The following is a 22,508-nucleotide window of genomic DNA, read 5'->3' as shown; positions in this document are numbered from 1 at the left end:
CCATGCAATATATTTAAGAATGACAGAACCACTTATCAAATGAGGAGGGGTTGATTCACAGTATAGATCGAAGTAGATAACTATTTTAGAAATTTAATATGCAAACAGTATTCCACACTAAATTACTAATAGTCCCTGATCATATTTAACCTTTCTTTAAATGCACATTGTACGTGATACAGTAATTACAATAAACTTTCCAGTAAAATAAAAGATTTATAAAAACGTATTCAAAAATTACAACATTGATCAGCTGCCAGTACCACACCAAAACACAAGTAACAGCAGAACCTAACAATAAAAATAGTGCATGAACAAGTGCAAACAGTGAAACCATGCAAGAGACAGAACACCCCTATCATTGCATGTTCCCAGTCCCCCCATTCTCCCTTTCCAGATTGCCACATGTGGCACCAGGGGAGAAGGTGGAGGCATATACAGGGGAAGGGGGGTCTTTACGGAGGACTGCATGAGACAAGGTTGCTCTGCCCAGTTGCTCATGGGGCACGATTGCATGGTCCACCCAGCCATGAGTTTCACAAGCCTTTTGTGGACTGCAGCACAGGGTACCATCAAGGGGACTCAAACCATGGGATGCAGAAGGAGCTGGTACTCTTGCAGCAATTAGGGATATCAGCCACTCAAACAGGTCTTTCCGTTGAGCTCTGTCCTCCTCCCTTAGCTGCCATACCTGTTCCAGGAACTGGAAAGTAAGTACCTGCTCCCACACTGAAATCCTGCTCTCAAGTTCAGCAGCCAGCTCGAGTCTTGCGTCTGGCCTTGTAGAATGCCTTTTTCTACCCTTAAGTCCCTCTGTCTTTGGTACTGGGCCTGCTTCTTGGCCCTGCCCAGAATTTCAACCGTAAGTTCATCATGGAAATGCTTCCTCCTGGAACAGTCCATGAAGGTAAGTTGGCCCAGGCTTCTGCTGCCGTGTGGGTGAGCTGCAGAGGTACTGCAGCCAGTAGATGTCAAGGAGCCGGAAACAGGTCAAGACACGGAAGGTTATTGTCTCAAATAGCTCACTGCAGGAGCATAGGAAAAAGTCCTTCTGTAACAATATATTGAAGTTCAGTGTGAAAAAGTAAGAGGGATGCTTCACAGAAGCTTCCTAGAAAGAGACTAGTTAATTGAGTATTTCAGTTGCATACACTGCAAAGGTATTGTCTGAACAGCACATCTATGAGTGAAGTGGGCTCATCTGCTACCAAGATGGCCATGAAAAAACCCCAAAACAAACCAACACCCTTCCCTGAAATGAGACTGGAAAAGTTTACAACTATCAACATCCGGAATTGGGTCAGAATTCATGAAGGAATCAACAGGATGATGTGTTAGCTTCCACATGGCTTAGCCTGTTATGGTTGCATGCAAACACAGACCTCCACTGCCATCCTCTTTATCTGCCTTCCCCCTCACCTGCCACATTGCTGGACAAAATTTGAAATCCTAATCAAATATGGCACAAATGATTTTGTAACCTGTGGACTGCATGGACTACCATTAACTGAAATGGGCTAGATTTGTCAATGGAACACATTTCCACTCCCTGGCCCACACCATTCAATGTTTCCAGACAGCTCCTTATACAGTTGAGTGTCTACAGAGCAGCCTACTTTCTGGCATGACAATGTAAGGTTATATTGTTAAGGAACAGGAATGGCCTCGTAGAACTGTGCACCTTTCCATTAAAAGTTCACTTTCTGATATTTTTACTATTTGCATTTCCCAGTCACCATTTTGAACTCCATGGGGTGGAGAGGGTGCGGGGGGGAGCTATGCCATTGGTCGCGCACAATTCATCATTAGCAGAAGCAGGGCTTCTAATGACTTTTGGATTGGGTCATAGAACAGAAATCCCTCCCATTCCTATATTAAACATTATAATGGAGCCAGAAGCTTACCAGGTTCTGGGGTGGCTTCTTTCCCTTCCATGTCTGCTGCCAGCTTCACAACAGGCTGTTCCTCAGTGGGGGCATCAAACAGCTCCTCTGAGTTCAGCCCTATGATGTGCTGCTGCTCCTACTGCAAAGCCTTCCCTGGAGTGAATTTCTGCAATTTAACGGTCCTCACTCAGTGCTGGCTGTGGCTCCCTCCCATTATTCCCCATGCTGGGCACAGGTTCCAGCACCTAGACAAACTCCTCATAAAACAGGCATGATGGTAGCAAGTTGCTCAAAGTGCTGTTCTGGTCCCTGGTCTTGAGCTGCTTAATTCACTCCTTGCCTTGATCACAGGTCTGGTAAATTTGCAACGGTCCCAGCTTCATTGCTATTTGCTGGTATGTGAGATCATTCCTGGTACTCTTGTTAAAGTTCACTGTTTTGATAGCCCTGTGCCAGAGATTTACCAAAATCTGGCTGTGCTCCCATGACCATGAAGCAGTCCACTTTGCAATGGAGACTGACCATAAGTCTTTTGCTAACACAGAAGGCTGTCACATGGTGTGCTTCCGGCTCAGTTTTCGGAAGACCATGGAACGGTTAAATGCTGACTCACTGAGCTTCGGCACTATATGAAGGGGGGGGGGGTTACATCCATTTCCCTGGAGTCCATTGGAGATTTGGAAGAGAGAGGACAAAGGAAGTTGGCCCATGGTTTTTTTGCAGGACTCCCAGGACCCAAGTTAGGGGATGCTGTGACTACACTGCAAAGCAATAGGGTCAAAGCCTGGTCCTGGCTTCACTTGGACTTGAACTCTCCACCTCCATCAGGTCCTAGGACTGAGCCCAAGTGAGATTTGTATGTAGGCAGAAGAGGGGTTTGGGTACAAGGCTGAATATATGAGCCAGGATTTACACTGCTGTGTAGATATACCCTTAGGACTGGAGTCAGCTGACCCATGTAAGGAACCTGGGCCTTTAGTGTTTACATTGTATTTTAGCCCGATGTCAAGAGTCTTCTAAACCTGTGCTTGAACCTAGGGCTCTGGCATCCACACTGCAGTGTGCATACTGGAGACAAAGTAACCATATTCCAGAGTCCCTTTCTGACCCTACAACCATGGGAAAACTTTGCTGCTCGCCCTGCACATTACAGGAAATTTGAAGCCCTGGGTTAGTGAAACTGCAGTGTAGTTCAAGCAGAGGGTAGGCTTGAGCCTGGGCTTATGGTGTAGTGTAGACATATTCTTGAAGTCTAAATAAATTTGACAGCAATTGTCATTCAAGGATATGTTCAGAAGCATTTAAAAAATTGGCACTTCTCTTCCACTGAAAGTCAGTGGTATCTGGATACCCCCCATGAAATCTTACATGCTAATTATCTATAGGACCAAATTCCAGAATGGCATTTGCTACTGCGGTATTGCATATAACACTAATTTCTTGGAACTGGCAACATTTAAAGGTACCTGCTGCCTCTTTTTATACATTATACTTGATAAACATCCGTCTACTTGTTGAAAAATAAGAAAAAACAAAACCAAAACCAGCAAACATTCTTCTTAATATATTCTGTGAATTGCACACCACTGTATTGAAATGATTCTTTGCTCTTGTACAGTAGCTTGTCATTTCTCCTCTTCTGCTATTTACAATCCTAGACAAAGAAATCAGATTATTGCCCTCCAAGCAACATTAGGAAAGTCAAATTAACTTGAGAATTCAGGTTCCTGGAAGGAAGCTACCAGTGCAAAGTATCTACATCTTATGAATTAGTTTAGCATCGACTTTGCAACTAAATTATCTTCTTATCTCTTTCTTAACGCTAAGGAAGCAAAATGAAGAATGTCACAGGCAAATGAAGTAGTAATACAGAGGTATGCGTCCCTTTGGATATGCTTCACTCATATGCATCACATTTTACTGCTGAGCCGATTAGTCATCTGTCTTTAGAGTGTTATCCAAAGCGGATTGTTGCAATTTACTGCACAATTGTGACAGAGCCCAATAGACAGCATGGCTGGGATCTTAATACTTAATAAAGGAAATAAGAGGCAACTGGAAGAGAAGCTGAAGAAAGCAAGGCACAGTAGGAGGTACAGTGATCACCATTTACAAGCCAAGTTACCTAGCTGTGCCTAGTTACTGCACAGCGCCCATATATATTAGTTAATGTTCTAGAGGCAGGGAAAAAAACAGAAGATGGTGGCATCTCTGATACTGCCAGATGGTAAATTTTGGAAATGCCAACTTTTTAATACCGGTCAACTTGTACTAGTGCTCAAGTGTCCTTAAAATCAGTTTAATAAGCTGTTGGCAGAGACAGTATGGAGACATTTCTTTTAATGAAAGAAAAATGGAAACAAACATTTTAAAACAATCCTAAGGTGTATTCAGTACAGAATTCAAGTGAGCTAGAAGATCTTCATTGACATCTTCATTAGTTTGGAGGCAATGTTCTCCCATACTAAAAGCAGGAAAAAAACCACAATCGGGAAATTCTGTAAATTTCAACTCACTGAGCGTTCTGCTAATTATTCCAACATAGTAGCGGGTTTAACATCTTCCAGTGAATGGGATGGCAGTTTGGGCTTTAAACTATTGGATGAATCCTACAGCTAAAATAACCTAGTGCTTCCACACAACCACCCCTTCTACCTTGGCTCCATGATTCCCGTAAGACCTCTAATGTTATTTACTCTTTTTGCCATACAGCTACTATAGAGAGGACCAAGAAGAAGTTAATACTGATGGGAGCAGCATGAATTTTTTGTTGGATATTCATGGGATCTGTAGGGAAGGATACCGGTGGCAAAGCTAGGAATGGAAATTTGAGTATGCGCCAACCTACAGTAGATGGACAATAACCAGGCCCAGCCCCATTCAGGCTTGGCCCCTCTGCATAGAAACGGGCAAGCACTGATTGGACCTGATCCAGCCCTGGAAAGTGGCAGGAGCTGTATCAGGCCTAGGGATGAGTTTCTGCCTCCCAGAACCCATTCTGGCCTTGCCCATGTGGAGACACCATGAGGTATACCGTGTTGCTGAGAGGGCTGCTGTCCCCCAGCTTCTGTGGGCAACAGGCGGCCAATGTTGCTGAAGTGGCCTCAGCATTTGCTCCTGAAAACCCTAGGTATGCATCTGAGGACCTGGCCTTAGTGTAAGTTATGGAGACTCTCTCTCTAAAATTACCCATTCCAAGCTGCAGTATAGCTGCTGTAGTGAAGGATCCAGGGGATTCTGAAAGCAAGATGCCCTTGGGTTTGCTGGCTTTGGAGTTGAGGGACAAGGACAAGATAACTACTTACATTACTGAATCAGGAGAGTCTTTGCAAAGAAGTGGCTCTCATACCCTGTGAGGAAGTCACCCTGGGAAAAGCAAAAGCACTCTAGAAAGGTTGCTGAAATTCAGTACCATCTACCACTATCTCAGATAGGCTTCCTATTGTCACCCAGTGACAAAATGAGTGTCACAGAAGGTCAGTCAAAGACGTTATCAAGAGGTAGTCATGCATCTGAAGAAGTGGTGTTTTAACCACAAAAGCTTATGCCCAAATAAATCTGTTAGTCTTTAATGTGCCACTAGACTCCTTGTTGTTTTTGGGGATACAGACTAACACAGCTACCCCCGATACGAGGTAGTCAGTGCTTCTCAACAGTCCTAAAGAAGCAGCAGCCACCTAGGCCTGGCACCAGTTCCATCTCTTCCATCTGGCAGCTTAGTCTCAGCAGCACCACTGAAGACCACAGCTGAGAGGAGAAAAGGAAAACAGCCACTGGAAGGAGTCCCGAGTATCAGTGATGTTCAGAAGGAAAGAGAAGAGACTTTGGCCTGAGTCCTCACCCACCATTAGATTGATGGATCCCAAATGGAGACCAATGATCTATTGGATGCAAACCATGAAAAACCATTGCTTTTCTGAATGCCATGTAAACTGTTCAGACCTCATTGTCATATATTGACAAGGAGTGAGATCACAGCAGGAATTACCAAAGGCTGCTGTGGCCATAGAAAACCTGACTGATACAGAGCAAAGTATGGTAGATTTATACTACATGACAACTTCATTTTGTTGGACAGCTTGTTATATCTCCCCATCCTTCATCAGAAATCTGTTTAGAGGGATGTCATGGTACGTGTAGGGTTGTGTGTTAAATCACTGCACAGTAAATCCGTTATTTTAGCAGGCATCATCTTTTATTATGCAGCCTTTTGAGTGGATTCTGTTGTATTGCACTCTATTTGTGCTGAGAGTTTATCTGGTAGATTTTCAAGCTCCCAGAGCAGCACTCTTCCTAGATGGCATTCATAAAACAGTAAGGGAGATGGGTAATTATAAATGATTACTATTTATATCTATCCCAGTATGGCCCTAAAATTGATAGGGAAGCATTTCTTTGGGCTTTTATTATATATATATATATATGGAACTGATTAGGAAAAAGGATCATCCTGCATTTGAAGGTCAAGAACAAAAAGTGATTTACATTCTCTGTTAACCAACACTGCAGAGAGGATAGGGATTTCATGTTGGCACTGGATACTTATTTCTTTATTAACTTTGGCTTGCGCTACAGATCACAGGGCTGCATTGTACCATAGATTTTTAAACAGAACTCACCCTTTGAAATCAGCAGAGAGTTCTGCTTTAAAACACAAAAAATCCAATGGCACAATATGGCCCATAGTTTTATTGGGAAGGTATAATCAGACTGACAAACTGATACTTACAAAGTCATTGAGACCATCAAAGCCAGCTGGGCACACTGGATTGCCTGGCTAGTTTGTCGAATTGGTGACTTGGTTTATTTTGTCCAACAGTCTCAGTCAAGGAATATAGAGGCAGGATGCAGGATTGAGCAATACACCACAGCGACTTGATTTTTATCTTTTAGAAACCTAGGACCCACCTTCCACATCCCATTGAAAGAAAGAGAAGGAAATTTAAAGTGACTGAAGAAATCGCAAGAGCCGCAGTGTAACGCACACAGGTTCATCTTAGGTCTCTTTGTTCATTGACTGCCTGATATTGCAGTTAAACATTGCCTCATTTCACCAGTTTCTGGGACCTGAAATTTAGCCTAATTTTATTTCTGTAATTTCCTGCTTAAATAGTTAGTGGCATTCTTTAAAATTTTTACAAAAACACCCCCCAAAACAAATGAACAAGTAATTTTCTTTCCTTATTATGTTGTCTCCCAACTCCTTTCTGTGTTGTTTGTACCTACATGAAAGGGAAATTATCTTCTAATGTGTAACTGGTTTCTAAAAAAAGAGTTTTATTAAATCAAGACACATGACTGTTACAGTATTTCAGGATGAGGTCAATAATGTATACCTGGTTTCATTTATGGAATTAAGAGGTAGGAGTTAGGTACAATGCATATATGATTAACCCAACTCTATGCTCAGTAGCCTCAACTTCATGGAACAGAATATTCATTTGGCCACATACATATATCCCCCTGGATAGTCCAAATGCTCATCCAGAATATGAGCTACAAAGCGTAAAGACAAGGACAAATACATTTTAAAAGGCAAAAGATCAGAGAGTAATGCTCCCTGAAAAGTGCAAAATAAAACCATATTTATTGCTTCTCATATCATATTTGCTTAGTTTACACATAAAAATATAGTTCTCAAGAGCCAGCCATGCAACCTTCCATGGGGTGAAAGACTATCTTTGCCATTTCTGGTTTATGTATCTTCACCAGTAATAAGGACTTGGACAAATTCTATATTCTCTTTCTATTTGTGCAACCCAGTTTAGAACTAACTGGAATTTTGTTATTGCTGTCTGTGGTTGCTTGAGCTACAGTAGACTCCAATTTACTCCCCTCTTAGCACTGCACATACAGGAGTTAATAGGAAAAAACCTATTAGATATTACTCTGAACATCCACACAGCTAGTCTCTTGATTAAGAAGGTGATATTTTAGAGCCACTTCTCAGGTAGTGACAGTTTAAGAATAAAGAAAAGGAGTACTTGTGGCACCTTAGAGACTAACAAATGTATTTGAGCATAAGCTTTCCCGTGAGCTACAGCTCACTTCATTGGATGCATTCAGTGGAAAATACAGTGAGGAGATTTATATACACAGAGAACATGAAACAATGGGTGTTACCATACACCCTGTAACAAGAGTGATCACTTAAGATGAGCTATGACCAGCAGGAGAGCCGGGGGTGGAGGGGGGGGGGGGCTTTTGTAGTGATAATCAAGGTGGGCCATTTCCAGCAGTTGACAAGATCGTCTGAGGAACAGTGGGGTGTATGGGGGGAATAAACAGGAGGAAAATAGTTTTACTTTGTGTAATGATCCATCCACTCCCAGTCTCTATTCAAGCCTAAATTAATTGGAATTAATTTGCAAATTAATTCTAATTCAGCAGTCTCTCATTGGAGTCTGTTTTTGAAGTTTTTTTGTTGAAGAATTGCAACTTTTAGGTCTGTAATCGAGTGACCAAAGAAATTGAAGTGTTCTCCGACTGGTTTTTGAATTGGTTAGTCTCTAAGGTGCCACAAGTATCCTTTTCTTTTTGTGAATACAGACTAACACGGCTGGTACTCTGCAACCAGTCTAAGAATAGTGAATATTTTGGGGGAGGAAGAGATTCATAATTCAAAAGTTATAAAAAAAAGTGTTTTTTTTTTTAATAGAAAGAGCGTGCACACTAGCACTTTGTTTGCCAATTCAGTAAAAGGCAACATTTCTGCCAAAGTTATAAACTCCAGAAACTAAGAATTCATAGTTTGTAAGGCCAGAAGGGACCATATGATAATCTATTCCGACCTCCTGTATAATACAGGCAATAGAATTTAACTCAGTTATTCCTGAATCAAACCTACAATCTTTCAGCTCTTCCATTACAATCCCATAACCACACTCTTAATTCAACATCACAATAATTGCTTGCTCAAAGATGTATTGCAAAGCATTGGCCCGAGACTTGATTTCTGGAACATAAAATTCAGTTGCAGCTGGCAAATCTCAGCATAATTAAACAAACTATAAACCCCTGAATTCAAACAACCCAGAACTTCAGTAAATTCTGAATCCAATTTTGCAGCTCAGGTTAAACTTTAATATAGATGTATGTACTGCCTTTCATCCACAGAAATCTCAGAGAGGTGAACTCACTAAAAAATACAAGTATAATTGACTCTGTAAAGTTCGCACCTGTAAAGCGCACACACAATATTGGGGTCTTTTGTTATATCCATTTAAAACTAGAACCAGAAAGTAATTACCCAAGATGGGACATGACAATAAACTCAAGGGCAGTTTTGCAGAAGGACTCAGTTGAGCTTTTAGTACCAGAAGAGTGGCCTGCTTTTTGATCTTTGCAGACACAGACTAACATGGCCTCTACTCTGAAGCCTGATTTTTGAGAGAACACAGTATGTTTGGTACTTTTAAAATCCAGCCACAAAAACCACAGTAACAGCTGTTGATTACTGAGCTCTCTTGAAACCTGTTCCCAGTTATGGGGGCTGAGCACTTGAAAATGGGGCCCCAAAGCTAGTGCCCCCACCATTTTTAAGGGAGCTCTTTAATGATCACAAGCAATATGTGCACCAGTTCAGTAGGTCCCTAACACCACAGCGGAGCATGGATAGATCAGTGCAGAGGAAGAATGCTACTTATTGACTCACCAACACAATTTCTTACAGTATCTGGCCCAGCTCAGAGTTGGGACAGCGCAAATCAGTTTAGCTGCTGTGCGGAGATAGAATCATAGCACGAGGAACTGTGGTTCCACTCTCTAATCCTTAAGACTTGAAGCATACTTCTTGATGTTTGGAAGTTCTCCATTATTTTTTTCTTTCATTATAATTATTTTTGCTGTATGCTGGGTTTGACAGTATCAGTGTTTTGTTGCCAGCCTGACTAGATTCAGGAAGTACCAGGAAATCTCAGAACAGAAGCTGTCCCTTATGAGCTCTCCACATCCATTTTGCAGGCACAAAGAGTCTGGATAAGCATGAAGGTGATTAGATGCTTCTCTGAATGGAATGAAGCACTAAGTTTTCAACAAGCCACCTATCACTAGATTTAGTATGAACTTTCACGATAATATCTTTCAACCCTATGGAGGCAATGGGGACTATGGCCCAGCACATTTAAGGAGATATTCTGCTGCCATCACCAAAAAAATCCCCAAAACAAAAAACATAACCAAAAAAAATAATTGCCAAACTCACCACCACAAAACCCCAGCCAAACAAACAACAAAAAGGCCACCAGCCTTCCACTGGTGCATATTTCTGCAAATGAAAATCCAGAACTATAACAGTACTTCTGGCCACCCTTGCAGGTGGAGATCACTATTTCTCTGATTACCCAAAAAACAGGTAGTCTCAGCCAAAAGGAGGAAACAACAACAGAAAAGTGGTTTCCTTCAGGCATAGATGAAAAGCAAACCAAGCCAGACAATGTGGCAACTTCCCTCCACCTAGTCCAAGTGACCACATACAACATAATCCTACTTTGTACAGCAGAGAATCCAGTTGGGAAAACAAACAAAGCAAAAAAACAGACCTCCTGGTGGTTTTATTTTTTTAAACTAGATTCCAACACCAGATGGGACCCTTGTGATCATTCAGTCTGACCTCCTATAGAGCATGCAATAAAACTTCCACAAAATAATGCCTAGAGCAGATCTTCTAGAAAAAACATACAATTTTGATAACTCTCACTGTTGATAAAGTTCTTAGTTCCAGTCTGAATTTGTCTAACTTCAATTCCCAGCCATTAGTAGACTCCTCCCCAGTTCAAACAAAGTGATTAAATCTACTTACTCTCCACAGCACAGGTCTGGGCTTAGTTCAACAAGTAGCTAGGTTGGGCTAGAAGACAACCAGACACCGCTCCTAAATCTTCAAAAGCACCTATACACCCACACTGAAGTTCAGGACGATTCTACAGACACAAATTCTTAGCTACAGGTGCATGAAACGTGAGCTTCACCGCCCAAGGAGGCACAGCTGCTGACATTTCTCTCCAGGTCTGGCAGCTCAGGCAATCTGTAACCCATCCTATCTGCTCAGGGAGGGGTTTAACTCCTTCCTGGTTTACACAGGAACAGGATACAAGTATCTCATCACAAGAACATATTGAAAGAGTATGAAAGTTATTTGTGATTCTCATAAAAATGTTTCAAAATGCATTGGAATGGCAGAAAAATATGGACGCTAAAGCCTTACCCAAATATCTATGTGAAATAAAATATCTACTTTGAGGGTAGCAACCTAAACTTCTTTGACAGGTTTCCTGGCTTTTCACAGGAGAACCCTTAGTATCTGTGGGAGTTAGACTCTTGCTATTTACTTCAATGGCAGTTAGTTTGGGCTTAGTTTTAAACACTAAGTATATGAAATGTAAATACTGCCACAGTTCAATGCTGAGTTGTCACACACTCAGCTACTGTGTTACTTGACACCACTGAACAATGTGCTGAATTAAGCACTCTGCATTATTTGGGTACAGATCAAATATATGAACTGCAGACCTGAAAAAGTCATAGAGAAGGAAGGCTTAGGATGTGACTTGGCACACCTATTTTTTCACAAATCTGATTTTCTGACCACATTAGGGCTATGACACTAGACTTTCTCCACTAGCGGCAAATGGAGTTTTTCTGTGTGTGTGTCAAACTCGTGTGAATAAATGTAAACTGGCTGATTTTCAAAACTGCATGCACGTAAAGGGGTTCCTAACAGTTGTATTCTATTACCAAGATTGTACATACAATGCAGAGTGAGATGTGTTGTACTTGGCCATATGGTTATGTGATTTTGAAAAGCAGGCCCAAACATGCATATCTGATTGTGGTAGGCAAGCATGTTGTTTTAGGATGGAGGGTTTTTTTTTTGGGGTGGGGTTGCTATGGAGATAGAGATTACATTTGCTGGCGTCGGGGTGAATTATGCAAGTGGCACTAAAATGAAACAGCACCTCCTACTACCACACACATCATTGAGGCTTCTCAATTTCCTCCCTTTTTTCCTTTTATTAGTCCCTTTCCACTTTCCCCACTGGAAGTACAGTGCATTAATAAAGAGCTATTTCACTGATATGGGCAGAATTGGTGACAGCCACTAATGCAGTATGAAGACAATAAAAACAAGTGTTTAAAATTGTACATAACAGGTTATGAAATAAAGGAGTTACTTTAGGTTACCACCAGTATGATATCTGTCTTCCTGAACAACATAAGTAGTTCAGTGAAGGGTATCTTCCTTTCTTTGGAAATTAAAGTTTCAATTTCCACATCAGTCAGGTTATCCTATATAATTAATTGTTAAACCAGCCCAAATATGAAATTTTAATTGTATTAGTTTTTAAGCCACTGCCTTTTTTTTTAACCAGTTAACGACTTGTTTGAACTTCATATCATGCACGATACTTGATTAGCTCTCTTAAATATAATGGAGGTTATGCTGTCTCTATTTATGTCATTCATGAAGCACAGCTGGATAAGTGCTGTCAGAAAGTTGTTGTTTTTGATCTCTCATTATTTGCTGCATTCTTTCTTTTTGGTAGTTAATCAAACACCCTCCTGTTGTGGTCAAAGAAGTTCGGTAATAGCTTAAGAGGTGACCTGGCCTAAAACCCCTCAAGTTTAGTTATTTATTTGTAGCAAGGTAACTATAAGCTTCCATTTTGCAGTCCCTGTCAAGACACATCCTTATTCTTTATCATGAACTTATGCCTAAGTAGCTGGGAAAATGTCCCTGTAAATTCTGCTGTTTAAGTGAAACACATTGTAATGATCGACTAATTACTTGCAGCTCTGAAATGAGTTGTGAAATTTTCTGCTGTCAATCATGGTGAAATAATATTTGTTTTCAACAGATTGGAGCTAGAACAATTGTCAAAATGGGTTAAAACTTCAGGGGGCAGTAAGTCAAATGAGAGTATCCAGCTGAGAGAAATTTCTACCCTAGGATAAAAATGAACTTTTTATTTTCATTTCAAGAGCTCGACTGAGACAGATTTACTTCTAAAACATCTAGAAATAAAAATTCTCAATAGCAAGATTTAGTAGGCACACAGAACCACAAATGAAGTGCCAGTTCAGAAGGGAAAAAGGTAAGAAAATGATATGGGAGTAAGATTCATCATGTAGGACAAAACTAAATCCAGAAATGAACTCTCTGAATAAGACAGTGATTTTATTGCTGTACTAGGGTAATATCATGGGGGCCATACTGCCCTGTTGATTTTTAAGCAGAACTCCTTACTGATATCAATAGGGAGTTCTGCTTAAGAACTGATGATAGAATATGGTCTACTGCTTTTTAAACTGGAATTTTTGGGACTGTTTACACTTGTACAAGAAACAGTCCTTGAGAACATCCCAGCTGCGACATGAAGTGTGTTGCAAACAAAAATTAAAGGTTTGTATTTTGGGGTGGGAATATTTTAATTATTGCATTTTTCGAAGACCCTATTCATAAGAACTGTAGAGGGCCCTGAACCAGAGCCCTAGACTCATCCCAAATAGAAAGAATGTCCAGACTCAGATCCAAAACCCAGATCCAAAGCTGGCTCCTATTTCTATATAATTCTACAAGTCTGAACCAGACCCCTCTATTTGTGAACACTGGGAACTCTGGGATCATTTCCACATGGAACTAAATTTAGTAGCTCAGGCCTAGACATAAGGAGAAGAAACAAAGTATCCTGCGTTCACTTACCCAAGACAATCAAAGGATTTTGATTTCTATGTTTATTATTCTACTATGTTATTGAACTATTTATTTTACATGCTGTTTATTTCTGGTACAATTACACTTGTAACTGAGGTGTTTGATACGGTCATTCCTACCTATCATCAGACTGATTTTTGGAGTGTGTGTCCTCCACAGTTGCTAAGATGGGAGTAAGGGGTTGTCCCCTGACCTCATTAATAACACACAAATGGATACCCCCAAAAAAGTATTCTATTGAATTTGTTTTCCAAAAGTAAGGGGAGATTAAACAAAGAGACAAAAAGAACAAAAATAAATAAAGGAATAGGCGGGAAGTGGGACAGGGAGGGAAAAAGAAGAGCAACATTTTGGTTTCCATTTGCTAGGAATTAATCAAAGATTTCTAACAGAGTTAGACAAAGTATTTTCAAATTTGCCTGATGTCCATCTTCTACCTGCTCTTTAGCTGCCAGATCAGCCAAGTCCCTGTGGTGCCTTTTCTTTTTACAGTTGTAGTGTATAGCTGCTAGCCCAACAAGACCCTAATCCTGTTTGGGCCCTTTGGTGCTTCCACAATGTTATGGCTCTAGCAGCTGTTGAGAATGAGAAACCCAAAGGATAGAACCATTAACAGGTTAGCACATGAAAAGGCATCTTGGTTGCATATAGAACTCCTGAAGAGAAAGACAGGACACCCAAGCTGCAAGGTGCACACTGCAAAGATGGATTTCTTTCTTCCATTATTGCAAGAGGTAGAAAATTGAGCATTCTTAGCTTAGGGGGATAATCTTTTTGCCTAGTTAGCATTTTCTCTGGAACCAGCAGTCAGTAGTTGCTTATCAACTCCATTTTAGGTATTCTGAGGGAAATTCTAGGTGATGTTAATTATACCTTCACACAGTGCCATCTGGTGCTAGTAATGTGGTACTTTAGCTTTACCAAAAGTAGAGAAATGGCTCAATGCTAGGATTTTTGGTTTTATTTTTGTTCAAATTCTGGTTTACGTGGGTGGCAGTACCCAACTTCCATTTCTGGATTTAATTTGGTCTTGTGTGATGATTCTTGCTCTTGTCTCACTTTCTTTCTTTAAATTTCCCACTTGATTAACTTCCTTCTTTTCATTTTCACATGACAGTGAAGAGTGTAAGAGGCAAAATACTGAGAGGTAGATTTGTAGCTCAATTTTGCAGACCTCACAGATGGGGATAAGTTGCGAAACTTAGGAGAGCTTATTTGAACTGAATCACTGAACTTTATGAGTTCACAGGGAGTAATGAGAGAAAGAGAGCATTATTTAATTGCTAGAGAAAAGGACAAGGAATCTGGGTGTTTGTTCCTTTCTGGAACTAACTTGCTTTGTTACCTTGAAAAGTCACTTAAGGATAGATCCTCAGCACTGAGCTATGACAATTTACACTAGCTGATGATCTGTCCTTTCATCCCTTTCTTCTTCTGTTTCTCATCTACAAAGTTACTAATGATGGCCATTTTTTAAAAGTAGGGGAGCTAGGGATTTTGGAGGTGTACATGCAGAAGAATACAAAATCTTTTAGAGGGTGAGGAGAGGGAGTGAAAAAAGATTGAAAATTTTGGGAAAATATTCAGAAATATCCATACTTTTAATTGCTTATGTGAACTAGATCTTTTATGACCTACTTCTCTCACTAATAATTTCAAAATGTATAGCTGACCATCATTTTTATATAACTTGTATTATTGTTGCTATACCTACCTCTCTGCTGTTACTTTTCACGAGCTTCACCATGATGAACTTCCAGTCCTAATTATAACACAGCTTAAATAGACCACTTATAGTTTAACTTGTTGTTTTTCCTCCCCCCTTTTTCTTTCAAGACTGAACAGAAAAAGAAAATGATGTTTCAGCCCCTGGGAGCTTTCTTCAGACTTCCTCAGTTGGCTCAGAGACTAAAACAGTTTTCTCTCTCTTCATTCCTGTAAGTACTTAAGTTCCACCTGACTCATATCCCTGTGGCCTCAGAAACCATTTTCCTTTCTGCTTGACTCAAAGAAATAAAAGGAATATGTTATAATGTAAGCCGTCTGTTCAGACTCTTGTCATAATACACCTCTCAGTGTACTTTATGATTGAAGAAGAGCCTTATACAAGTTAAACAGACAGCTAAAGGGAGTAAACTATCATTGTCCTAATAGCACCCACTCATCTTATTCAAAATCTAAAGACTAATTTGATAAGGTTAAAATGTAGAGACACTATTCATAGTGATACCTGCAGGCCTCCAAACAATCTTGAGTTGAGATGCATCCAAAGTTCACTGAACAGATTAGCCCAGCTCTATTCCCTGTATTATTTGGCTTCTCTGCAGCTAATTTAGGACATTTCTGATTCAGAGGCATGTAAAATTGTAACAAAGCTTCAGGAAAAAAAGAAACCATATCAAGGCTCAGATCCAGTGAGTGCTGAGTGCTCTCCTGCTGAGTACTAAAGTCAATAGAAAACAGAGGCACTTAGCATCTTGCAGAATCTTTTAAAAATATGCATTTTTGTAAAGATGTAGCCCTATCTATAGTTTATGTATTAATTGTATTGATTACTTAAGAATTCTCAGTTATCACTTTGAGGGTTGACAGGTTCTTGTCCCAAGATCAGAACCAATATTTTTAAAAGTACTATATAGTTGGGAATCCCGATGTGCACTGTTGCTACACTCGCACTGTAGGAACCCTTCTATATTTGCAGTAGTTTATTAATATATTTAGCAAAGCCACACTCTAACTCAGTAAGGTAGATAATACAGAATGTACATCTGGACAACCACACTAGCACTGTTGCTTGCAGAACAACCTAAAATGTTAGTCATTATCTTCCTCATCACCATCACCTTCTCCTCATCACTAGTGGCCATCATTCTGGCTACATCTCTTTCTCCTTCTGCCCACAAGCTGGGATACAATTTTTATAATATGTTATGCTGATGCCACTACATCCAATGCATATTCAGTAGACGTTTCACCCCTCTTCCTTATTTACATTTCCTCACTTTACTAATGTTGGTATGACTTCATCCTATAGGTTAGTATATGAATGACTTCAACTTGTTGCTGTGACACTCTTCTAGTCAGACATCTGCGGATGCTAGCTCATGTTCCTATGGTTGGCTGGTGGTGTTGTGGTATAATCCAACAAAATTTCTCCTCACACACTCTATTTTTGGGTTTATTGTTGGGTTCTATTCTGTGCAAAAGTTCAGAAGCCTCGAGCCTTATGCTAACTACTGAAGCTTATGTCTAACAGGGTACAGGCTTGTAGGTTCCTTGCATTACTGCTGAATATAATAAAGGCAAGTCAGTGAATATAATAAGAGCAAGCTAGTGCTAGGGGCTACAAAGGATATATTTTTAATTAATTCAAGGGCCTGACTCTTTTTGCACGGATACCAGTTTTCCACCACTGACATCCGTGCAGTTGTTCTGTAATGATTTACAGAGGTGAAGTGAGAGGAGAATCAGGCTCAATAAATGCATATTGTTAAGTGCTATAAATTTCACATAAGCCAATTAATTTACACCAGCATGAATTAGGACCCTCATTCCTTTATTCCATTAACAGAACGTAGTGATAAAGTGCTGCAGTTGTCCAAAGAGGTGATATCAGATCCGCTGGTCCTTTTGCATATATCTCATACAAAACAGTTATACAGGGTCAAATAAGTGATCTGTAGCGTCTCAGTTAGAACGACTACAGAGCTCTCATGGGAGCATGGGGTGTGTCATATGACTAACTAAAAGAGTTTGTTTCACCTAGATAATGAAAGAGACTTGTTTTACTTCTCTAATAGGAGCAAGTGTTTGCCTGAGAAGGGCAATATGCAGTACACAGGGAAGCTCTGAGGATAACTTTCATGTAGAGTTCAGCCAGGAAACTCAAATTTTAAATCTTTGTATTTTAAGAGCCAAATTCAGTAAAGTCTGATCACCATCTAATTCACGAAGCCCCACAAAACCAATAGATGGTCTTTTTATTGAATCTGGAATGGTTAGCGGATAAAATTGTATTGAATTAAGATGTATTTTGACCTGTTGGTCGAAGCTTAAAATTAAGTGGGATTTATTTATCTTTTTTTTTGCTTGCAGTAAACATAGAAGGGCAGAAGCCTGTAGTCCCTCAAATTATAGCATTTAGTCTCTGTCCTTAGTTCCCATATTTGGGTAATCTCACAGTACTATCCATTCAGAATGCTGCAGCAAAGATCATGCTCCTAAGCTGTTGCTTTGACCATGTTGCTCATCTCTTGCATCCCTCCACTGGCTCTCTTATCTATCACATCAAATATAAGTTGCTTGTCTTCACTTTCAGGCCCTTTCATGGCCGATTCATCTATTTATCATTTCTCATTCACTATTGAGATGTCAGCCTCCACACTGCTCCTCGTGTTTGGCAGGAGTTCCCAGTAAGCATCCACAAAGCTACCTCATTCTCCTCCTTCAAACCCTTCCTTTTCCCTGACATCTACAGCAAACTTGACTATGGTTAGGGTGCTGGTATACGGAGCCTATCATTGCCTATCATGCTCTCTTGTTGTACCCCTCCCATCTGTCTGTCTGTAGCCATCTGCTGTCTCTTGTTTTATACGTAGATTTGCAAGATCTTCGGGTCAGGGATTGTCTTTTTGATACTGTGTGTGTACAGCACTTAGCTCAGTGGAGTCCTGGTCCACAACTTGGGCTCCTCAGCATTAGGCTAATACAAATAAAAAATAATAAAATAAATAATAATAAAATATAATATTATAATAAATATAATAATAATAATAAAATAATACAAATAAAAAATAATAATGATGAAACTTTGCTACTTACACTAGATTCCTTCCTCATTTACAGCCAAGAACTACAGTAACTCACACCGCTGCTAGAGTTTGCCCACTTTCAAGGTAAAATGTAAGACCCATCACTTTGCAAAAACTCCCCCCATCCCCAGACCTCTCGTGCTTCCAAATTACAGCGTTAAAGACTGGCTTGGCCTTAAGATGCTAAAGAAAAACAAATATCATAAGAAAAGCCACACATACATTCTCATATAGTCATAAGAGGAAATGATGGAAAATAGAATCTTTCTATTTGGCCATTTAAATTGGCCACATCACTTGAGTTATCTGAGCACCTCACAAATAATTAATTTATCCTCAATATGCTGTTGTGAGATAGGAAAGTCTTAACCCACATTTTACAGATGGGGAACTGAGGCAGACAGCCTAATCCAAAACACACTGAGGTACATGGACTGTAATGGGCTATGGATAATGTCTGGAGATACTAAGGATGGGATCTATGAATGGGATTTAGGTGTTGCAATGCTGAGTCTTACGGCACAGAGAAAATCACAGGAACACCACCGCAATTGACAAAAGCCTTAGTGAGGCTCCAGTACAATGAATGTGGAGAGAGATGTGCCTAAGAATGTGATCCATAAAAGACCAATACACTAGGCACAAGGCTGCCTAAGCTAGCCAATCAGAGATGCTGACAACAGGGGCCGGAGGCGGGGGGAGGTGTGCACTAAACCATGCCCCTTTCTGAGATAGCTGCCTAAGTCTGGACTGCCTCTGCATAGCAATCCATGAACAGGAACCAGCAGTCTGGAAACAGGTGACTGAGGTTCCTAAAGTGTTTCTTGTGAGAATGAGTTAGGCACCTGCCTTGTACCACACAAAAAATAGCCGGAGGAGGTGGTGGTGCAGTACCCACCTTATAACTTTTAGCCCAGTGGTTGCAGCACTCACCTGGTATGTGGGAGACCAAGATTCAGTTCCCCCGTCTCTGCCAGAGGGGAAGAAAGAATTTGAACAGAGATCTCCACCTCTCATGAGAGGACGCTAATCACTGAATAGAGAGAGATTCCAAGGTGGGTTTCCCTGAGTCTCTCCCATTGAAACTGTTCTGTGAATAAATAATGAGTCATTGGAGCAGGGGAACTACAGACACAGTCTCATTCTCTCTGGCCCAATGACAGTTTAAGTCTTTATCCACAGTAGAAAGACTTAGGTGGCTGAATGCCTCCCCCCGCTCCCCTCCATTCGTGAATTGCTCTGGGGCTTAGGTGGGAAATAGGCATCTGGATCCCTACAGGGAGGCAGCAGTGTGCATGCCCAGAGGCAGAAGCATAGGTACCTGGAGAACTTTTACCCTGAAAACATAGGCACCCAGTAAGTTTAGATGAGAAGTGTTGTGGAGCACAGTGGAGTCAACACTGGGACTTAGGTGCCTAAACCCAAGGCTTAGGTGCCTATGTACCTTTGTGGATCTGGGTTTAAGTGGCTTTCCCTAAATCACACAGGAAGTTTGCAGCAGAGGCAAGAAACTGACCCCACATCACCTGAGTCTCAGCTTAGTGCCTTAAACAAACACCATTCTTCATCTATTTGGATCATGATTCCTTGACATAAACTTCTGGTTACTTAGATATCACAATAGAGGATGCATTAGATTGAAAATGCCTTTTCTGTAGCATTAGTTTTGATTGCAGAAATTGTCTTGAAGTTCTGTTTGAAAATAGGTTTCATCCCTTGTATCCTGCGGTATTTCCCATTGTCAATTTCAATCCAGTAAGTATATGTTTATATATATCACCATTGGGTATATATGATTTTCTGCATTAGGAGAAGGGTGATGTGCTGAAAGTAGCTTATATAATATTTGATGAGCCTACAAGCTCAAAGACACTATAGGAGTGGAAATTATTATTCATATAATTGGATGCTGTTTTTCATGGGAAATTATCTGTGGAAGGACTTATGTGACCCTCGTCATCTAAGCATGACATAATGATGGATATATTTCATCTTCACAACATTCCTAAAGAAGGGAGGTATTATTCCCATTTTACAGAGGGGGAACTGAGGCCCAGAATATATTAAGCAACTTTCCCAAAGGACACATAAAAAGTTTGTGGTTGAGCCAAGAATTGAACCCAAGTCTCAGACCATTCTTCCTAGTACTAGCTTTGGGTGTTAGGAATGCATGACATGAACAAGATATTTTGTGTGTGCGCTATACAAGGTTGACATCTATGTTATCCTTATTCTTGGGCAGCTATTTACAAGCTTGGCATAAAAATGCTTCTCTTTAATTCCAGGCTCACTAGTATCTGTTAAAATTCACACCGGGTGGAAGCTTGGCACACAAAGTCTCAGCTCAGGATGGAAACTGAAAGAAAAGGAAAGAATTGAATCACTTTGACTTAAAAATGGAATTTATAATGAAAAACACTGATAGAATCTTTGTACAGAAGTGTTTTCAAGTGTCACTGTGGTAATACATACAGCCTGGATATTTCACCATAATCCTAATATTTGCATATAATTTAAATTTAATTTATATTAACAAAAAGCCAAAGGATTGTGAAAGTGGTATTAATAAATGATGGATCAATTTAATCCAAGATAATTCTAACATGGGGAGCTAGGAAACGGAAATAGCATTAAGTGGCTCCTCTCCTGCCCTACTCTGCCTGTGATCATATCTCATTGGAGTCACTGCAACTGGGATTTTGAGATGAATTGTTCATCCACTCTTTATGCTTCCTTCAGCATGCTTGCTTCCTTTCTAAAAGAGAAGACCTGCTCTGAAAGAAGAAAACGATCTTCTGATACCTAATCTGAGCTTCTAAATGGAGGAAATTATTTCAGTAACACTTTATATGAAGGGTATATACCACCCACAGTAATTAAATTATATTGAAGTTTTGCAGATTTAATTAATTTAATGCCCTCTATTCAAAAGCTCCCATTTGTATTCATACAGGATTATGAAATATATTTGCAATATGTCTGGATGCCAATATTCAGAATTAGTTAGGATTTTGGACCTGTCACATTCATGACAACTTAGATTTGAGAGTCCATGCCATTGCTGCCATGTCCATCTTTATGGTGGTCTTTTTTGTATACACTTCTCCTGTGTGATAAGGGAGTATTGTTCGTAGAGCTGGTGGTACTAATTTTACCATGGATAGTGTATGTGCCAGGGGTTTTTAAGCATTTTTTTATATATGTATGCATACCAAGGAAGTTGTTAAGGCACTGGAACAGGAACAGTCAGAGACCTCCATTCAGTTCCTGGCTCTTCCACAGGCTTCCTCTATGAATTTGGGCAAGTCACTTAATCTCTCCATTACTCAGTTCCTAGTCTTCTGCTTGTACATCATATACCTTGTCTATTGAGCATGGAAGTTCATTGAGCAGGAACTGTCTTACTGTGTTTGCACAGTGCCTACAACACAGAGGTGGGACACTGGTGCTAGTTGGGGCCTTTTGATGCTAATATGATACAATGAAAGACAAACTTTCAACTCATAGTGCTGTTAATAAATGTACTATATACACAGGTAATTTCTAGGTGCATGCACATTTGACCAATATCCTTGAGTGCCATATCATGTTCATATACAAGGTGAGAGTAGTCAATCCACTCAGCATATTGTTGGTTTGTTTAGTTCCATCAAATTGTTTTTAAGCATAAATGGTAGAAAAAAAGATCAAAACCTATTATAAGGCGTTTTCTCTTTACATTACCCAGAGCCACTGAACAATTAAGTAATTATGACTCTATAAACTGGAATTGCAAGCCTGCTTTATGCCTGCCTAGCAAAGGGAGCTTGGAAAGAAAAAGCCTTATTGGAGTACAATAGTTTTTTTCCATTTAAAGTTTCACTATAATTGAACCATTAGGGAGCAATTAATGGCAAAACTAGGCTAAAGGTACCTACTTAAGTAGATTTTTAGAAAGCCTCAAAGTTTTTTTACCCATCCAGTTCCAGTTAACTGTCACAGTGTAGGAAAATAACATTTGAGGCAAGGACACTGAACACAGTATAGTTAGGGACTCCACAGCTGGGATCTGTTTTGGAGGAAAGACCTGTTTCAAATCTTTGAATGTCACCATGGGAC

General features: G+C 40.1%; 1 protein-coding gene across 1 annotated transcript in view; it reads right to left on the bottom strand.

Moving 5' to 3' along the window:
• Window positions 1–268: 268 nt before the first annotated feature.
• Window positions 269–22,508, bottom strand: part of LOC311526749 (uncharacterized protein) — a 148,478-nt gene continuing 126,238 nt past the window's right edge. The window contains exon 10 of the mRNA XM_084640107.1: window positions 269–1,051. The gene's annotated coding sequence lies outside the window, so the exon portion shown is untranslated. The remainder of the gene's footprint in view (window positions 1,052–22,508) is intronic.

This window comes from Lepidochelys olivacea (assembly GCF_965140295.1).
Source record: "Lepidochelys olivacea isolate rLepOli2 genome assembly, chromosome: 9".
Classification (NCBI taxonomy): domain Eukaryota; kingdom Metazoa; phylum Chordata; order Testudines; family Cheloniidae; genus Lepidochelys; species Lepidochelys olivacea.
Note: the sequence above shows the minus strand (reverse complement) of the source record. Positions and strands in the feature narration are given on the sequence as shown.